Source organism: Eschrichtius robustus, chromosome X, assembly GCF_028021215.1.
Source record: "Eschrichtius robustus isolate mEscRob2 chromosome X, mEscRob2.pri, whole genome shotgun sequence".
Taxonomy (NCBI): Eukaryota; Metazoa; Chordata; class Mammalia; order Artiodactyla; family Eschrichtiidae; genus Eschrichtius; species Eschrichtius robustus.
Genome location: NC_090845.1, coordinates 83,040,364 through 83,059,563, shown reverse-complemented (window position 1 = coordinate 83,059,563; position 19,200 = coordinate 83,040,364). Strand labels below are relative to the sequence as shown.

The 19,200-nt window shown below is 39.9% G+C and overlaps 1 pseudogene; it reads right to left on the bottom strand.

The window, feature by feature from the left end:
- Positions 1-6,316: 6,316 nt before the first annotated feature.
- Positions 6,317-19,200, bottom strand: part of LOC137756352 (uncharacterized) — a 77,003-nt pseudogene continuing 64,119 nt past the window's right edge.

Genomic DNA, 19,200 nt, shown 5'->3' with positions numbered 1-19,200 from the left:
TTTCCCGTTTTTTCTCTCTTACTGTGTTCCTTTTTGATTTGATGATTTTCTGCAGTGATTTACTTTGATTCCTTTGTCTTTATCTTTTGTGTATCTATTACAGGTTTTTGCTTTGTGGTTACCATGAGTCTTCATATAACATCTTATAACCGTCTATTTTAGGCTGATAACTACTTAATATCAATCGCATACAAAATCACTACACTACTACTCCCCACCCTCACATTTTATATTTCTGTTGTCACTGTTTACATCTTTTCATATTGTGTACCCATTAACAAATTATTGTAGTTGTCTTTTTTAAAAAAAACACTTTTGTCTTTTAACCTTTATACTAGAGTTATAAATGATTTACACACCCTAGGCATGCAATGGCCCCAGGTATGTGTGTGTTTGGGGGGGTGTTCAGTGTCTCATTGGCTCAGGCAGCCGCAACTTACAATGTCAGCAGCTGTATGGTCTTTGGCAGCTAGAGCTGTGGCGGGGCATGGTGGCTATAAGGGCTGCTGGGATTCTCAGCAGTTCCTCCAGGTCCAGCAGAGAGGGACTGACACATCCAGCAGTGATGCTTCAGGGTGATGGTGTACTCATACATGGTTCCAGAGGCTTGCTGTGAGCATGCATACAGGGGTGGGGGCTGACAATAGGAGTCATGGCTGGCTGTGCTGTGTGCATGTGTTTACCTGCAGGGTTCAGGGTCAGCTGTGGGGGGCAGGATGGAGAGACTCAGGTAGCTGGAGCCTGTGAATGTGAAAACATGTGGGACCCTCAGGGGTGAACTCTGCTATGAATCCAAGACAGCTGTGCTGGCTGTTGGTTTCCTCAGTAGTGAAACCTGCTAGGGAACTCTGTGCAGCAGGCCACTGGGTTCTGTGGCTGGTCTCAACATGTGGCTGATACTGATAACTCTTGCCATTCTTCTTTCTTCCTAGCATCTCCAGAGTCTCAGCTATGCCTGTCTCCCCAGCGAACTGGATGGGGATAAACTGAGGCAAGTCCTTCATGCAATGCCCCAAAAAGCTGGGAGAGGTGATTGCTTGGACTAGGGATTTACCTCTTTGCACTGAGCAGTGCTGGCTTGAGGAATGGGATGATGCAGGCAAGATGAAACTGTTGTTCCTACCCTTTTTTGGATTCCATCTTGATTTATTTGTATTACTTTTCAGAAGTGTATTGCTTTGTATGTTTGTATTAGTGGTTGCTCTGGGCATTACAATGTATGTTAGGTCATATATATATATATATATATATATATATAGAGAGAGAGAGAGAGAGAGAGAGGGAGGGGGGGGGAGAGAGAGAGAGAGAGAGAGAGAGAGAGAGAGGGAGGGGGGGGGGAGAGAAAACCTATCACAGTCTACCCATATCACCTCTACCATTTCAAGTGAAGTGTAGAAACTCTTACATCCGTATAGGTTCCTTTACTCCCTGTGCTTGTCAAATATAATTGGCTTAAGTATTTCCTATATATACATTGAGTGGCACATAAACAGGTAGGGTTATAATTTTTGCTTCAACCATGTTTTTCTAAAAGCATGTGTGTGCGTGCATGTGTGTATATAAAGAGATTTTGATTAAAGTATAGTTGACTTACAATATTATATTAGTTTTAGGTGTACAGAGTAATGATTCAATATTTTTATAGGTTATACTCCATTTAAGGTTATTACAAAATAATGGCTATATTTCTCTGTGTTGTGCAGTATATCCTTGTTGCTTATTTATTGTATAAATAGTAGTTTGTATCTCTTAATCCCCTATCCCTATCTGGTCCCTCCCCCTTCCCTCTCCCCACTGATAACCACTATTTGTTCTCTATATCTGTGAGTCTGTTTCTATTTTGTTATACATTTGTTTGTTTTATTTTTTAGATACCACCATAAGTGATAACATAGGGTATTTGTCTTTTTCTGACTGACTTATTTCACTAAGCATAATACCCTCTAGGTCCATCCACATTGCTACAAATGGCAGCATTTCATTTTTTATGGCTGAGTAATATTCTATGTTTGGTATAATTCACCTGTGAAGCTGTCTGGTCCTGGACTTTTGTTTGCTGGGAATTTTTTAATAACAAATTCAGTTTCACTACTAGTAATCAGTCTGTTCATATTGTCTATTTCTTCCTGATTCAGTCTTGGGAGGTAGTATGTTTCTTTAGGTTTGGGAAGTTTTCAGCCATAATTTCATCAAATACATTTTCAACCATTTTCTCTCTCTCTTCTCCTTCCAGGACCCCTATAATGCAAATTTTGGTATACTTGATATTATCTTAGAGGTCTCTTAAAGTGTTCTCATTTTTAAAATTTGTTTTTCTTTTTGCCATTCTGTTTGGGTGATTTCCATTATTGTATCTTCCAGATGACTTATGCATTCTTGTGTCACCTAGTCTGCTGTTAATTCCTTCTAGTGTATTTTTCATTTCAGTTATTGTATTTTTCACCTTTGACTGGTTCTTCTTTATGTTTTCTAGTTCCTTGTTAAAATTCTCACTATTTTCATCTATATTTTTTTCTCTAATTCAGTTAGCATTCTTTTTTACTAATGCTTTGAATCCTTTATCTGGTAAATTGCTTATTTCTGCTTCATTAGTAGTTTTATCTGGGTTTTTTTCTTTCTCTTTCAATTGAAACAAATTCCTCTGTCTTCTCATTTTGTTTAACTTGCTCTGTGTCTATGAAATTAGGTGAAACAGTTACCTATTACAGTCTTGAAGGGGTGTTCTTGTGTTGGGAGTGTCCCTATATAGTCTTCATTTGCCCAGGGGCTTTGGTGTGAGAGCTGGATTTGATATGAATACAAGTCACAGTTTTCCCAGGGTGTGCTGGCAGCTATCATCTTGGTAGGAAGTGGGGCGGGAGATGGAGGGTATAGAACCAGAGCCAGGTGTGAGCCGAAGCTTCTCCTCTGGACAGTGGCTGCCACCACCCTATTGAGGGCGGGGTCAGGTCCCAAGTTGCTGGAGCAGAAGCCCTGGGGGTTGAGTCTGAGCTGGCTCCATTCCTTTTAAGTGTGTGCTCTCCCCCTCCCAGCACTGGCACTTTCACCCCAGAGGGAAGTAGTACTGGAGCAAGAGAGGCTGGTGTGGGTGCTCAGTGTGGGTCTGTGTTGGCCCCAGCTTCAGCCAGCAACTCAGACCACTTCTGATATGCTGCCACTTTGGGTCTGAGCCACATTTGTCCCACATAGCCAAGCTCTCCCCTCGGCTGCTGCAGCCCTCACAGTAGTGTGGAGCTGCACCACAGAGCAGGCAGGGCTGGTGTGGGCGACTGGTGTGTGTCAGGGTGCAGCCCGTGGTGTTCTGGCCCCAGTCAGAGACCTGGACTGCTTCTGATATGCTGCCTATATAAGTGCCATTAATGGCTGCCCTTCCCTGCTCAGACGCCATTCTGGGTCTGAGCCACCTTTGTGCCTCACAGCCAAGCTCTCCCCTTGGTTGCAGCAACCCTCACTCCAGTTTGGAGCTGCATCATGAAACAAGTGGGGCCAGAGCACTTGCTGGGCTCAGGCTGGGGCGCACATCGGAGCGGTTGTGGGAAACTGGTCAGTGACCTGTGCAGTTTCAACCTGCCCTCTCCACCCTTTTTCAGGGAGTAAGCAAGCGTGTGCGCACTCATCACGAGCAGAGTCCAGGCTTCCCAGGGCCCTCCTTTTAGTCCCACTGACCCTCTAACCAACCAAGGGGACTCATCTTACCAGTGTCGGACCCCAGGGCTGGGGGACCCAATATGTGGCTCGAACTGCTCACTCCCCAGGGAGAATTTTCACCTGTATAATCTCCCTCCTCTTCTGAATCCCCTTCCAGGGGCACAGGCCCCATTCCGGTCACTTCTCTTCCCTTCCTATGTGACTCTGTGTGTATCTTTCTTACAGCCTTGGTTTTACAGGAGTCTTTCTGCTAATCTCCAGTAAGTTTTCAGTGAGAATCGTACCACATATAGGTATATTTTTGATGTGTTTGTAGAGGGAGGTGAGTTCTGCATCATCTTACTCTGTCATTTTATTCCACCCCCTAAAGAAATTTATTATGAGGAATTGGCTCATGCATCTGTGGAGGGTGAGAAGTCTCACTATCTGCCGTCTGCAAGCTGGAGACCCAAGAAAACCAGTGGTGTAGTTCAGTCTGAGGCTGAAGGCCTGAGAACTCGGGGAGCTCCTGATTTATTTCCCAGTCCGAGGGCAGGAGAAGACCAATATTTCAGCTCAAGCAGTCAAGCAGAGAGGCGTATTTTCCCTTCGTCCACTTTTTAAAATTCTTATTGTGATCCTCAATGGATTGGATGATGCCCACTCACGCTGGGGTGGGCAGTCTGGTTTTTTTTTTTAATAAATTTATTTATTTATTTATTGTTTATTTTTGGCTGCATTGGGTCTTTGTTGCTGCACGTGGGCTTTCTCTAGTCGTGGCAAGCAGGGCCTACTCTTCATTGCGGTGCGTGGGCTTCTCATTGCAGTGGCCTCTCTTGTTGCGGAGCATGGGCTCTAGGCACGCAGGTTTCAATAGTTGCAGCACGCGGACTCAGCAGCTGTGGCTCGCGGGCTCTAGAGCGCAGGCTCAGTAGTTGTGGTGCACGGGCTTAGCTGCTCCGCGGCATGTGGGATCTTTCCGGACCAGGGATTGAACCCATGTCCCTTGCATTGGCAGGCGGATTCTTAACCACTGGGCCACTAGGGAAGTTCGAGCAGTCTGTTTTATTCAATCCATTGATTCAAATGCTAATATCATCTGGAAACACCTTCAGAGGCACACCCAGAAATCACATTTAGCCATATATCTTGGCACTTTACTATCCAGTCAAGTTGACACATAAAATTAACCATCACAAGTCCAACCCTTCTCAAATTAGCATCCATATGCATCTCCTTAAACCATAATTAATTTTCAAATAAACACAATGACAAGGTTATAATTCCACCTCAATAATACAACTCTTTTGTGTATAGATGAAAATATGCTAAACTCTTCCCCAGAAGAGGAGGTAAAGTTCTTGAGTGATGTTTATTCTTCTCCTTGATATCCCATAACTTAAATCCTGTGATGTAAAATTAACAATACTTAAATACTATGATATATAAAGGCAACATATATTTTATCATAAGAGAACGAGAGAGGGAAGAAAAGTATATGTGTTAACACACTTGTACATACACATATACGCAAACATATTCATAACAAAACAAGGAGGAAATACTCATGAGAATTATATTTCTATTTCTGAAGCTAGTCACTGGTCATAGCTGGTATTTGTAATTGTCTTCTACTACCCATTCTGTATTCCATTTGCCTTTAGCAAGAACCTCAGTTGGTTATTCTTCTTTAGCTGGTGGGATAACTCAAGATTTCATTCCTGAAGTGTCTGGGCCATTAGTAGTCCTACCTGGATTGGGTTATTATAGTTTCCCATTGACCTTAATCACAGGACATGGTAGTACTGAGAGACACCCTATCTGTTTTCCAGACATACTCTTACTTACCTCCACTGTGGAGCAGAAAAGCCTAATTTCCCCTTGGTAGCAGGATCAATCATCTCAGCCCACACTATAACTCCCTTCTTTGCCTATTGCTTCAGAGGCATGAGGAGCCCACAGTGGCCAGGCAGCAGTATTAACTTCCAGGTGAATGGAATCATTGTTGTGTGTCTTGGTGGAATTATTTCTTTCTCTGGAACTAAGACCCCCTAGGCCACCAGAGTGTTGGGTCATAGGAATAGGAAGCAAAAATTTTTCTAGTGGGTCAGTGGGGGTAATAGTGAGTGATGCCATTTCCATTTCCACCCTGTGCTTCCTGGGTCCATGAATCCTGGCTATGGGAGAAACAGCAGTGTTGGGAGGTAGAGATATTGAATAACATCCTCTGAATTGAGAAGGAACTTTAAGACCAAAAAACGAAGCAGGTAACTCCATAAAGTGCAATTATGATGTTTATTGTGGGTAACTTACATATAGGCAGGATCAGGCGGACGATGATCCCAGAGGCATTAGCAGCTGCACTCTGTACCGCCAAAAGGAGTACAGGGAGATTTAAAGGGGCCAAAGCTAAAAGTAGAATCAGACTACCAAGGGAGAAGGATGTCCACACTGTTGAGAACTGGATGTTTTTCCTCCCCCTGTGGGTCTCATGACCATTAACCATTTGCATCAGCAAAAGGCATTCTTCTACTTTTCATATCTGATGGAGGCAAGGGTAAAAGTTTACAGGGAACTTATCTCGCTTTGGCACATTCTTTGTGAGTAGGCTAAAGTTTTAGCCATGCATTAAGGGGAAGGGTAGGACTGCAGGCCTAATATGGAGCTAATAAAATGGACTCAGTGTGGTTCAGCCACATAAGGACCATATATTAGATGCCTTTCCCAAGCCCTGCAAGGTATTGTCATTGAGCTGGTGCTGTAACTGAGTCTTCAGAAGGCCATTCCACTGTTTTGTCAAACCAGCTTCTTCAGAATGGCGGGAAACATGCATGGTAAGACTAGTGAATTACATGAGCATGGGTCCATTGTTGTACTTCTTTTGCTGTGAAGTGAGTTCCTTGATCAGAAGGAATGCTTTATTGAATTACCATGACAGTGAATATGGCATTCTGTATGTCCTCAGATGGTAGTGCTGGCAGAGGCATTGCATACAGGAAGGCAAATCCATATCCAGATAAGTGTTTATTCCAGTAAGAACAAAACGGTGTCCCTTCAATGATGACAGCAGTTCAGTGTAATCAGCCCGCTTCCATGTAACTGGCTGAGTACCCTGGGGACTGGTGCCATATCGGGCACTCAGTGTTGATCTCTGCTGATGGCAGGTTGGGCACTCAGCAGTAGCCTTAACCAAGTTGATGAGTGGAAGTCTGTGTTGCTGAGCCCACGCATAACCCCCATCCCTGCCACCATGGCCACTTTTGTTCATGAACCTATTGGACAATGACATAGGTGGCTGGGCAAAGGAGGTAACTGGTACCTACAGAATGGGTAATTCTATCCACTTGATTGTTAAATTCCTCCTCTGCAGAGATCACCCTTTGGTGAGCATTCACATGGGACACAAATATATTCACATTTTTTGGCCCATTCAGAGAGGCATATCCACAGACTTCTATCCCCAATTTTTCTTATCACCAATTTTCTAAACATGTTCCTTCCAAGTTCCTGACCATTAAGCCAAACCATTGGCCACATCTATGAATCGGTATATAATTGCACTTAGGCCATTTTTTCCTTTCAAGCAAAGTGAACAAACAGGTGTGCAACTCCAAGTTCTGCCCACTGGGAGGACTTCCCTTCACCCCTATCCTTCAGGGATGTCTCACAAAGGGGCAGTAGTGCTGCAGCTGTCCACTTCTGGGCGGTACCTGCATATCTCGTGGATCCTTCTGTAAACTAGGCCTGAGATTTCTCTTCCTCTGTCAACTGATCATAGGGAACTCCCCATGAGGCCATAGGTACTGGCTGGGAAGGAAAAGATAGTGTAACAGGAGTGGGGATAATGAGCATTTGGACAACATCTCCGTGAAACTTACTTGTACTTTCAGGGCCCTTCAAGCCCAATCTCATATATGCCACTTATATTTGATGATGCAGTGCTGCTTTGCCTGCCCACTTTATTGCTTGGTGGTTCAGATAATACGTATTTCATGATGGTCAGTTCCAGTTGCAAGATAACTTGGTGGCCCATGGTTAAATGTTCAATTTCTACTGAGGCCCAGTAGCAGGCCAAGAGTTCTTTCTCAAAAGGGGAGTAGTGATCTACAGTGGATTACAGGGCTAGGCTCAAAAATTCTGAGGGCCTGCACTGCAGTTCACCTATAAGGACATGACATAGACTCCATACAGCTTCCCTATGTGCCACTGACAATTCAAGCACCATTGGATCTGCTGGATCATGGGTCCCAAGTGGCAAAGCAGCTTGCATAGCAGGCTGGGCAAGTTGCAAAGCTTTCTGTTACTCTGAGCCCCACTCAAAGCTAGTAGCTATTTGAGACACTTGGTAAATGAGCCAGAGTACCATACCAAAATGAGGAGTGTGTTGCGTTCAAAATTCAAAGAGGTCCACTAGGCAATGTGCCTCTTTTTGGTTATAGGAAGGACCAGATAAAATACTTACCCTTAACTTCAGAAGAGATATCTTGACATGTCCCACACCACTGGACCTCTTCAAATTTCACTGAAGTAGAATGCCCCAGAATTGTTGTTGGGTTTGTTTCTCACTGTCTAGCAGGCAAAGGTCCTACCAATAAGTCTAGAGTAGTAGCTATGTCTTACTAGGTCCAATCTTCATAATGTCATCAAAAAATTTCCACAAATTTTGTGGTAATGAAGGTGATCAAGATCCCTGTGAACCAAATTATCACATAAGGCTGGAGAGGTTATATACCCCTGAGCTAGGATGGTGAAGGTATACTGCTTGTCTTGCCAGCTGAAAGCAAATTATTTCTGGTGGTCCTTATTAACAAATATAGAAAAAAAAAATCATTTGCCAGACCAATAGCTGCATATTAGGTACCAGGAGATGTGTTAATTTGCTCAAGCAATGAAATCACATCTGGTTTAGCAGCTGAAATTGGAACCATCTCCTGATTAAGTGTACGATCATCCACTTTCATTCTCTAAGACCCATCTGTCTTCTGCACAGGCCGGATAGGCGAGTTGAATTAGGATGTTTTGGGAATCACCACCTCTGCATTTTTCAAGTCCTTGATGGTGGCACTAATCTCTGCTATCCCTCTGGTAATGTGGTATTGCTTTTGATTTACTATTGTCCTAGGTAGAGACAGTTTTACTGGCTTCCACTTAGCCTTTCCCATCATTTCCCTAACTAGAGGTCGGGGAATCAATGTGGGGATTCTGCCAGCTGCTGAATGTGCATGTGTGTATTCCATTTTATGCATTCCAGAACTGGGGAAGTAACCACAGGATGGATTTTGGGACCTACTGGGTCCCTGTGAGATGGACCTGAGTTAAAACTCCATTGATGACCTGACCTCCATAATCCTCTACTCTGACTGGTGGCCCACAGTGACGTTTTGGAATTAGTGTCTGTTCAAAGCCAGTGTCCAGTTGTCTCCCAAAGATCTGATTCATTCTTTTTCTCCCAGTGCACAGTTACTGTGATAAAAGGCTGTAGGTCTCTATGGGGAAGGTTGGGAAAAGGAATAGTAGCATAAATTTTCGGTAATGTACCAGATCCTTCCTCAAGGCTGTTCAGCCTCTCCCTCATTCAAGGGATTCTGAGTTTGTAAACTACAATCAAGTCCAGGAATTGAATGAGGGACTGTGACTCTGTTTCAGTGATTCAGGTTAGACTTTTGTTTTCTTGACCTAGAACTTTTCTGTTTATACATATCAAGTAAGAATTTAGTAGGCTTCCCATCTATTTCATTCTAGGAACACCATGATCAAGCAACCAACATCATAGGTATGCATGAGTCAGACTATTCTGATTACTGCTCTGAATTTGCTGTCCATTATGGTAATTATGTCTACCTTGTCTTTAGTAATTGAATGCTGACATTTGGACCCTATCACCTCAAGATCCAATTACTCCCATTGCATTTAGGTTTCTCAATTCAGTGACTGCTGTTCTCACTGTGAGGTCTGGCCTACAAAGAAGAGAATAAATAGCTCCTCAGTGATGCTGCTTTTCTCAGAAGTTTATCTCTCACAGTACTGCTTAAAAGTATGTCTTCTGGACCCTCCCAGTGTGGGTGAGTAGGTCCTAAATGGAAAAACCATTGTAATATGGATTTTACAGTCTCCCCAAGCCTTTGAATCCCTTTCTCTACATTAAACCAGAAATGCAGGTCGAGTATGTCCAATTCGCTCACTGTGGGCCACCTTTTGATCCATGTTTCAGTCAATGAACCAACCAACCAACCCACCAGACTGGTAGAGCCCTGTCTCCCTCCCTGAGCTGCAACATTAAATGCAGAATCTCTGCTTGGTGAGTCTATATCAATAAATTTGTCCTGACTCAACTTTATGTTCCTTCCACCATTATCCCACACCCTTAGTAGCCATTCCCACACATGTTCCCTGGTTTTCTGTCTGTGTAAGTTAGAAAACTTAAGTAGTTCTTTTGGAGTGTAGCACAATTCTTCATGGGTCACATTTTTTATCTCACCTTTAGGGGCCTGCTGGGACTTGAGCCTAGAAGCAAAGGGAGGTGATGCGGGTGGCTCCTGAGGAGAATCAGCCTTGTCTTGCATGGCAGCTGCCCCAGGCGAGGCCATTAGAGTTTTCTCAGGCAATTCGGGATTTATCCCCTCAGATGGGGGTGGAGGAGCCACTACCACTGGGAGTGGGGAAGCCACCATCATTGGGGGTGAGGCTGCTTCCACTGGGTATGGATAGGCCTCTACCACTAGCAAAAGAAGACTCATCAGAATTTAGCAGCTCAGTGGTCCCCGTTTCATCAAGGTCTTCTCATGCATCCCCATCTCAACTTACAGGATCCCATTCTTTCCCAGTCAGTGCTCTTACTTTAAAAGTAGACACACTGTGAAGATAAGAGTTCAGGTTGCATTGTCATTCAGCCAGTCTCAGAATGAGATTCTGTTTTTGATTTTCAGCAACCTTATCTCTGTGGCTACAGGAGCTAAGAGTCTCCTTCAGGGCACATTTGGGAGTTTTCAGATCATTAATATGGCAATTGAGCTGGGAATTTGAGTCCCTGAGCTCATCCTTTTCTTGCACCACTTTGCCAGTGACATTAGGAACAACCAGCCTACCTCATTATGTTCATTAGTTTTCTAAAAATGTTCTAAAGTATCATATATGCAGTCATTCATTCCTTGTCTCTTATGTTTTATTAGAAATATCCAATGCAGATATTTTACCTATCTCTATCACCAGGTAACATCATGGACTATCAGTGCCCTCTTTACTACTGAAAATAGAATCATTAACATCTTTAAATCTAATCAGATTAGATAGCCAATTCCAGAAACCCTGAAACCAATTTAGAAAACTCATCCTTAACATATTCTGTTCCTCTAAAACCACTCTCAGTACTAAAATCTGTATTAGTTAGAGTTCTCCAGAGAAATAGAACCAGCAGGATATATATTATAAATAGATTTAATATGAGGAATTGCCTCACATGATTATGGAGACTGAGAAGGCTCATGATCTGCTATCTGCAAATTGGAGACCCAGGAAAGCGGGTGGTGTAAGTTTAATCTGCCTGAAGGCCTGATAACTAGGGGAGAGGATGGTGTAGTTCCCAGTGTGAGGACAGAAGACTTCTATCATAGCTCAAGAAGTCAGAGAGGCAAATTCTCTCTTCTACTTTTTTTTTTTTTATTCTATTCAGGCCCTCAACGTATTGGATAAAGCCCACACACACTGGGGAAAGCAGTCTGCTTTACTCAGTCTACCAATTCAAATGCATACCTCCTCTGGAATCACCCTCACAGATATACCTAGAAATTATGTTTAGCCAAAAATCTGGGCATTCCATGGTCCAATCAAGTTAACACATGACATTGACCATCATGTTATTTTATCAAATCTGGAAAGTTTCCAGCCAGTATTTTTTTTAATGCTAAGCTTCATTCTCTTTCTCCTTCTGTTCTGGGACTCTAATGATAGGAATATCAGATCTTTTGTTATTATCCCACAGGACACTAAGGCTCTGTTCATTTTTTTTTTTTTCATTCTATCTTCTCTCTTTTGTTCATGTTGGTTAAATTCCATTGTTCTAGTTTCAAGTTCACTTATTCTTTTCTTTTCCATCTTGAATCTACTGTTGAGCTTTTCCAGTGAGTTTTTATTTCAGTTAATGTACTTTCAGTTCTATAAATTCTGTTTTGCTCTATATCTCAAATCTGCTATTTCTTTGCTAAGGTTTTCTGGGTTATTTTCCCTTTATTCAAAGAATATTTATAATTGCTCATTGAAGCATTTTTATGATTTTTGCTTTAAAATATTCACTAGATAATTCTAACATCTGAATCAACTGCATGTTGTCCTTTGTTCATTATTTTTTCAGGCTGTGATTTTCCTGTTTTTTAGTATGATGAGTGATTTTCTATTGAATCTTGGACATTTTAGGTGTTATGATAAGAGATTGCAGGTTTTATTTAAATCTTCTGTTTTACTAGATTCACCTTATATAGTTTTTAAAATTGAAACATAGTTGATATACAATATTATGTTATTTTCATGTGTACTACATAGTGACTTGACATTCACATACATTGTAAAATGATCACCATGATAAGTCTAGTAACTGTCTGTCCACATACCAAGTTATTACAATATTATTGACCATATTCCTTATGCTGTATATTACATCCTCATGGCTTTTATTTTATAACAGGAGGTTTGTGCCTCTTAATCACGTTCAACAGCTTCCACCCGCTTCTCTCTGGAAACCACCTGTTTGTTTGTTCTTTGTATCTATGAATCTATTTTCGCTTTGTTTTGTTTGTTTTGTTTTTTAGATTCCACATATAAGTGAGATCATGCAGTATTTGTCTTTCTCTGTCTAACTTATTTTACTTAGCATAATACCTCTAGACCATCCATGTTGTTGCAAATGGCAAGATTTCATTATTTTTTATGGCTGAGTAATATTCCATTTTATATATACATATAAAATATATCCATTATCCACTCATCTATCAGTGTACACTTAGGTTGCTTTCCTATCTTGGCTATTGTAAATAATGCTGCAATGAACATTGGGATGCATCTATCTTTTTGAATTAGTGTTTTTGTTTTCTTCAGGTAAATACCTAGAAGTGAAATTGCTGGATCATAGAGCACTTCTATGTTTAATTTTTTGAGGAACTTCCATACTGTTTTCCATAGTGGCTGCACCAATTTACATTCCCACCAACAGTGCATGAGGGTTCCCTTTTCTCCACATCCTCGCCAACGCTTGTTATTTGTTGTCTTTTAGATGATAACCATTCTGACAGGTGTGAGGTGGTATCTCACTGTGGTTTTGATTTACATTTCCCTGATGATTAGTGATGTTGAGGATCTTTTCATGTGTCTGTTGACGATCTGTATGACTTCTTTGGAAAAAAGTCTATTCATGTCCTCTGCCCATTTTTATTGGGTTGTTTGTTTATTTGATGAGTCATCTGTATTCTTTGTATATTTTAGATATTAACCCCTTAAGAGATGCATCATTAGTAAATATCTTCTCCCATTCACTATGCTGTTTTTTTGTTTTGTTGAAAGTTTCCTTTGCTGTACAAAAGCTTTTTATTTTTATGTAGTCCCATTTGTTTATTTTTGCTTTTGTTTACCTTGCCTGAGTAGATAGACCCCCCTAAAATTTTGCTAAGATCAATGTCAAAGAGCATACTGTCTCTGTTTTCTTCTAGGAGTTTTATTGTTTCAGGTCTTACATTTAAGTCTTTAATCTATTTTGAGTTCAGTTTTGTGAGAAGGTAGTCCAGCTTGTGAGAAGGTAGTCCAATTTGATTCTTTTGCAAGTAGCTATCCAGCTCTCCCAAACCCTTTATTGAAGAGGCTGTCTTTTCCCCATTGTATATTATTGCCTCCTTTGTTGTAGATTGTTTGACCATATATGTGTGGGTTTGTTTTGGGGCTCTCTATTTTGATCCATTATACTATGCATCTGTTTTTATACCAGTATTGATTACTGTATCTTTGTAGTATAGTTTGAAGTCAGGGCACATGATGCCTTCCAGCTTTGTTCTTCTTTGTTAACATTGCTTTGGTTTTTCAAGGTCTTTTGTGTTTCCACATCAATTTTAGAAATATTTTTTCTAGTACTGTGAAAAATGTCTTTGGTATTTTGATAGGTATTGCATTGACTTGTGTAGTTTGGTCATTTTAACAATAGTAAGTATTCTAATCCATAAGCTTGGTATATATTTCCATTTATTTTTGTCATCTTCAGTTTCTTTCATCAATGTCTTATACTGTTCAGAGTATAAGTCTTACCTCCTTGGTTGAATTTATTCCTAGGTATTTTATTCTTTTTGATGGAATTTTAAATAAGATTGTTTTTTCTTAATTTCTCTTTCTGAAAGCTATTTATATAGAAACAACAGGTTTCTGTGTATTACTTTTGCATCGGACAACTTTACTAAATTTGTTTACTAGTTTTAATGTTTTTTGGTAGCATCTTTAGGACTATATGTATGTGTATACATATACATATATATATATATATATATATATATAATATCTTGCCATTTGCAAACAGTGACAGTTTAACAGCTTCCTCTTAAAATTGAACATTTTTTCCAAGGTATTCTTGAATCAACTTAGTTTTCTCTTTTATCTAAGTGTCAGTAATGAATATTCCTTGATTTGATGAAATTAGTGTGCAAGGGAAGACATTTATTCAATCAACAAAAGTATATGTGGCACTTCTTTCTGACAGGCAAATATTAAGGCAATAAAGACTATTACAAGAAACAAAGAAGGACACTACAGAATGATCAAGGGATCAATCCAAGAAGAAGATATAACAATTGTAAATATTTATGCACCCAACATAGGAGCACCTCAATACATAAGGCAAATGCTAACAGCCATAAAAGGGGAAATCGAAAGTAACACAATCACAGTAGGGGACTTTAACACCCCACTTTCACCAATGGACAGATCATCCAAAATGAAAATAAATAAGGAAGCACAAGCTTTAAATGATACATTAAACAAGATGGACTTAATTGATATTTATAGGACATTCCATCCAAAAACAACAGAATACACTTTCTTCTCAAGGGCTCCTGGAACATTCTCCAGGACAGATCATATCCTGGGTCACAAATCAAGCCTTGTAAATTTAAGAAACTTGAAATCGTACCAAGTAACTTTTCCAACCACAATACTATGAGACTAGATATCAATTACAGGAAAAGATCTGTAAAAATTACAAACACATGGAGGCTACACACTACACTACTAAATACCCAAGAGATCACTGAAGAAATCAAAGAGGAAATCAAAAAAATACCTGGAAACAAATGACAATGAAAACACGACGACACAAAACCTATGGGATGAAGCAAAAGCAGTTCTAAGAGGGAAGTGTATAGCAATAGAATCCTACCTCAAGAAACAAGAAAGATCTCAAATAAACAACCTAAGATTACACTTAAAGCAATTAGAGAAAGAAGAACAAAAAACCCCAAGGTTAGCAGAAGGAAAGAAATCATAAAGATCAGATCAGAAATAAATGAAAAAGAAATAAAGGAAACAATAGCAAAGATCAATAAAAATAAAAACTGGTTCTTTGAGAAGATAAACAAAATTGGTAAACCATTAGCCAGACTCATCAAGAACAAAAGGGAGAAGACTCAAATCAATAGAACTAGAAATGAAAAAGGAGAAGTAACAACTGACACTGCAGAAATACAAAGGATAATGAGAGATTACTATAATCAGCTATATGCCAATAAAACTGGACAACATGGAAGAAATGGACAAATTCTTAGATAAGCACAAGTTACGAGACTGAACCAGGAAGAAATAGAAAATATAAACAGACCAATCACAAGCACTGAAATTGAGACTGTGATTAAAAATCTTCCACCAAAAAAAAGGCCCAGGATCAGATGGCTTCACAGGTGAATTCTATCAAATATTTAGAGAAGAGCTAACAACTATCCTTCTCAAACTCTTCCAAAATATGCAGAGGGAGGAACACTCCCAAACTCATTCTACAAGGCCACCATCACCCTGATACCAAAACCAGACAAAGATGTCACAAAGAAAGAAAACTACAGGCCAATATCACTGATGAACATAGATGCAAAAATCCTCAACAAAATACTAGCAAACAGAATCCAACAGCACATTAAAAGGATCATCCACCGTGATCAACTGAGGTTTATCCCAGGAATGCAAGGATTCGTCAATATATGCAAATCAATCAATGTGATAAGCCATATTAACAAATTGAAAAGGAAACACCATATGATCATCTCAATAGATGCAGAAAAAGCTTTCAACAAAATTCAGCACCCATTTATGATGAAAACCCTCCAGAAAGTAGGCACAGGTGGAACTTACCTCAAAATAATAAAAGCCATATATGACAAACCCACAGCGAACATCATTGTCAGTGATGAAAAACTGAAACCATTTCCTCTAAGATCAGGAACAAGACAAGGTTGCCCACTCTCACCACTGTTATTCAACAGAGTTTTGGAAGTTTTAGCCACAGCAGTCAGAGAAGAGCAGGAAATAAAAGGAATCCAAATCAGAAAAGAGGAAGTAAAGCTGTCATTGTTTGCAGATGACATGGTACTATACATAGAGAATCCTAAAGATGCTACCAGAAAACTACTAGAGCTAATCAATGAATTTGGTAAAGTAGGAGGACACAAAATTAATGCACCGAAATCTCTTGCATTCCTATACACTAATGATGAAAAATCTGAAAGAGAAAGTAAGGAAACACTCCCATTTACGATTGCAACAAAAAGAATAAAATGCCTAGGAATAAACCTACCTAAGGAGACAAAAGACCTGTATGCAGAAAACTATAAGACAGTGACGAAAGAAATTAAAGATGATACAAACAGATGGAGAGATATACCATGCTCTTGGATTGGAAGAATCAACATTGTGAAAATGACTCTACTACCCAAAGCAATCTACAGATTCAATGCAATCCCTATGAAACTACCACTGGCATTTTTCACAGAAGTAGAAACAAAAATTTCACCATTTGTATGGAAACACAAAAGACCCCAAATAGCCAAAGCAATCTTGAGAAAGAAATCCGGATCTGGCGGAATCAGGCTCCTGGACTTAAGACTATACTACAAAGCTACAGTAATCAAGACAGTATGGTACTGGCACAAACACAGAAATATAGATCAATGGAACAGGATAGAAAGTCCAGAGATAAACCCACACACATATGGCCACCTTATTTTTGATAAAGGAGGCAAGAATATACAATGTAGAACAGACAGCCTCTTCAATAAGTGGTGCTAGGAAAACTGGACAGCTAAATGTAAAAGAATGAAATTAGAACACTCCCTAACACCACACACAAAAGCAAACTCAAAATGGATTAAAGACCTAAATGTAAGGCCAGACAGTATAAAACTCTTAGAGGAAAACGTAGGGAGAACATTCTATGACATACGTCACAGCAACATCCTTTTTGACCCACTTCCTAGAGAAATGGAAATAAAAACAAAATTAAACAAATGGGACCTAATGAAACTTAAAAGCTTTTGCACAGCAAAGGAAAACATAGACGACGAAAAGACAACACTCAAAATGGGAGAAAATATTTGCAAATGAAGCAACTTACAAAGGATTAAACTCCAAAGTTTACAAGCAGCTCATGCAGCTCAGCATCAAAAGAACAAACAACCCAATCCAAAAATGCACAGAAGACCTAAATAGACATTTCTCCCAAGAAGATATACAGATTGCCAACAAACACATGAAAGGATGCCCAACATCACTCATCATTAGAGAAATGCAAATCAGAACTACAATGAGGTATCACCTCACAGCGGTCAGAATGGCCATCAGGAAAAAAATCTACAAACGATAAATGCTGGAGAGAGTGTGGAGAAAAGGGAACCCTCTTGCACTGTTGGTGGGAATGTAAGTTTATACAGCCACTATGGAGAACAGTATGGAGGTTCTGTAAAAAACTAAAAATAGAATTACCATAAAACCCAGCAATCCCACTACTGCGCATACACCCTGAGAAAACAATAATTCAAAAAGAGGCAAGTACAACAATGTTCATTGCAGCTTTATTTACAATGCCAGGACATGGATGCAACCTAAGTGTCCATCGACAGATGAATGGATAAAGAAGATGTGGCACAGATATACAATGGAATATTACTCAGCCATAAAAAGAAACGGAATTGATTTATATGTAGTGAGGTAGATGGACCTAGAGTCTGTCATACAGAATGAAATAAGTCAGAAAGAAAAAAACAAATACTGTATGCTAACACACATATATGGAATCTAAAGAAAAAAAAAGTGGTTCTGGAGAACCTACTGGCAGGACAGGAATAAAGACACAGATGCAGAGAATGGATTTGAAGGCACAGGGAGGGAGAAGTGTAAGCTGGCACGAAGTGATAGAGTAGCATTGACATATATACACTACCAAATGTAAAATAGATAGCTAGTGAGAAGCAGCCACATAGTACAGGGAGATAAGCTCGGTGCTTTGTGACCACCTAGAGGGGTGGGATAGGGAGGGTGTGAAGGAGACCCAAGAGGGAGGAGATATGGGGATATATGTGTACATATAGCTGATTCACTTTGTTATACAGCAGAAACTAACACAACATTGTAAAGCAGTTATACTCCAATAAACATGTTTAAAAAAAGCTATAGAAAAACCTCACTATTATATTTGTCATGGGATATTATTGAGGATGCAGACTGCTATGTCAAACAATTTTCCCTTTATGTGGATCCATTGGGGAAATACCTCTTGGGTTCACAGAATTTTAGCTTTCAGAAAATGCTGTGTCTCTCCTGAGCCTGCTTTGACTCTATATTATAAAGTTGTTGAATCTGATAGTTATTTGCCTCTTTTCTCAAAGACTAGACAATAGAGAGCTCAGAGCCAAATATTAGGTTCACTTCTCGCATTTCTAGAGGAATGTATGGTATTTTAAATATAGACTGTTTTGCTGGCTTTATCTCATTTTCCTACTGTGCTTTTCCTGTCATTTCTATTCCTTCATTCATCTTATTTGTTTTTTTAACAATAAAAATAAGAGTAACACTAACATTTATCAACTATTACAAAATAATATTTTTTAACATCTTTATTGGAGTATAATTGCTTTACAATGCTGTGTTAGTTTCTGCTTTATAACAAAGTGAATCAGCTATACATATACATATATCCCCATATCCCCTCACTCTTGCATCTCCCTCCCACCCTCCCTATCCCACCCTTCTAGGTGGTCACAGAGCACCAAGCTGATCTCCCTGTGCTATGCGGCTGCTTCCCACTAGCTATCTATTTTACATTTGGTAGTGTATATATGTCCATGCCACTCTCTCACTTCGTCCCAGCTTACCCTTCCCCCTCCCCATGTCATCAAGTCCATTCTGTAAGTCTGCATCTTTATTCCTGTCCTGCCCGTAGGTTTTTCAGGACCTTTTGTTTTTTTTGTTTTTTTTTTAGATTCCGTATATATGTGTTAGCATACGGTATTTGTTTTTCTCTTTCTGACTTACTGTTCTACATAGTGCCTGTATCAATTTACATTCCCA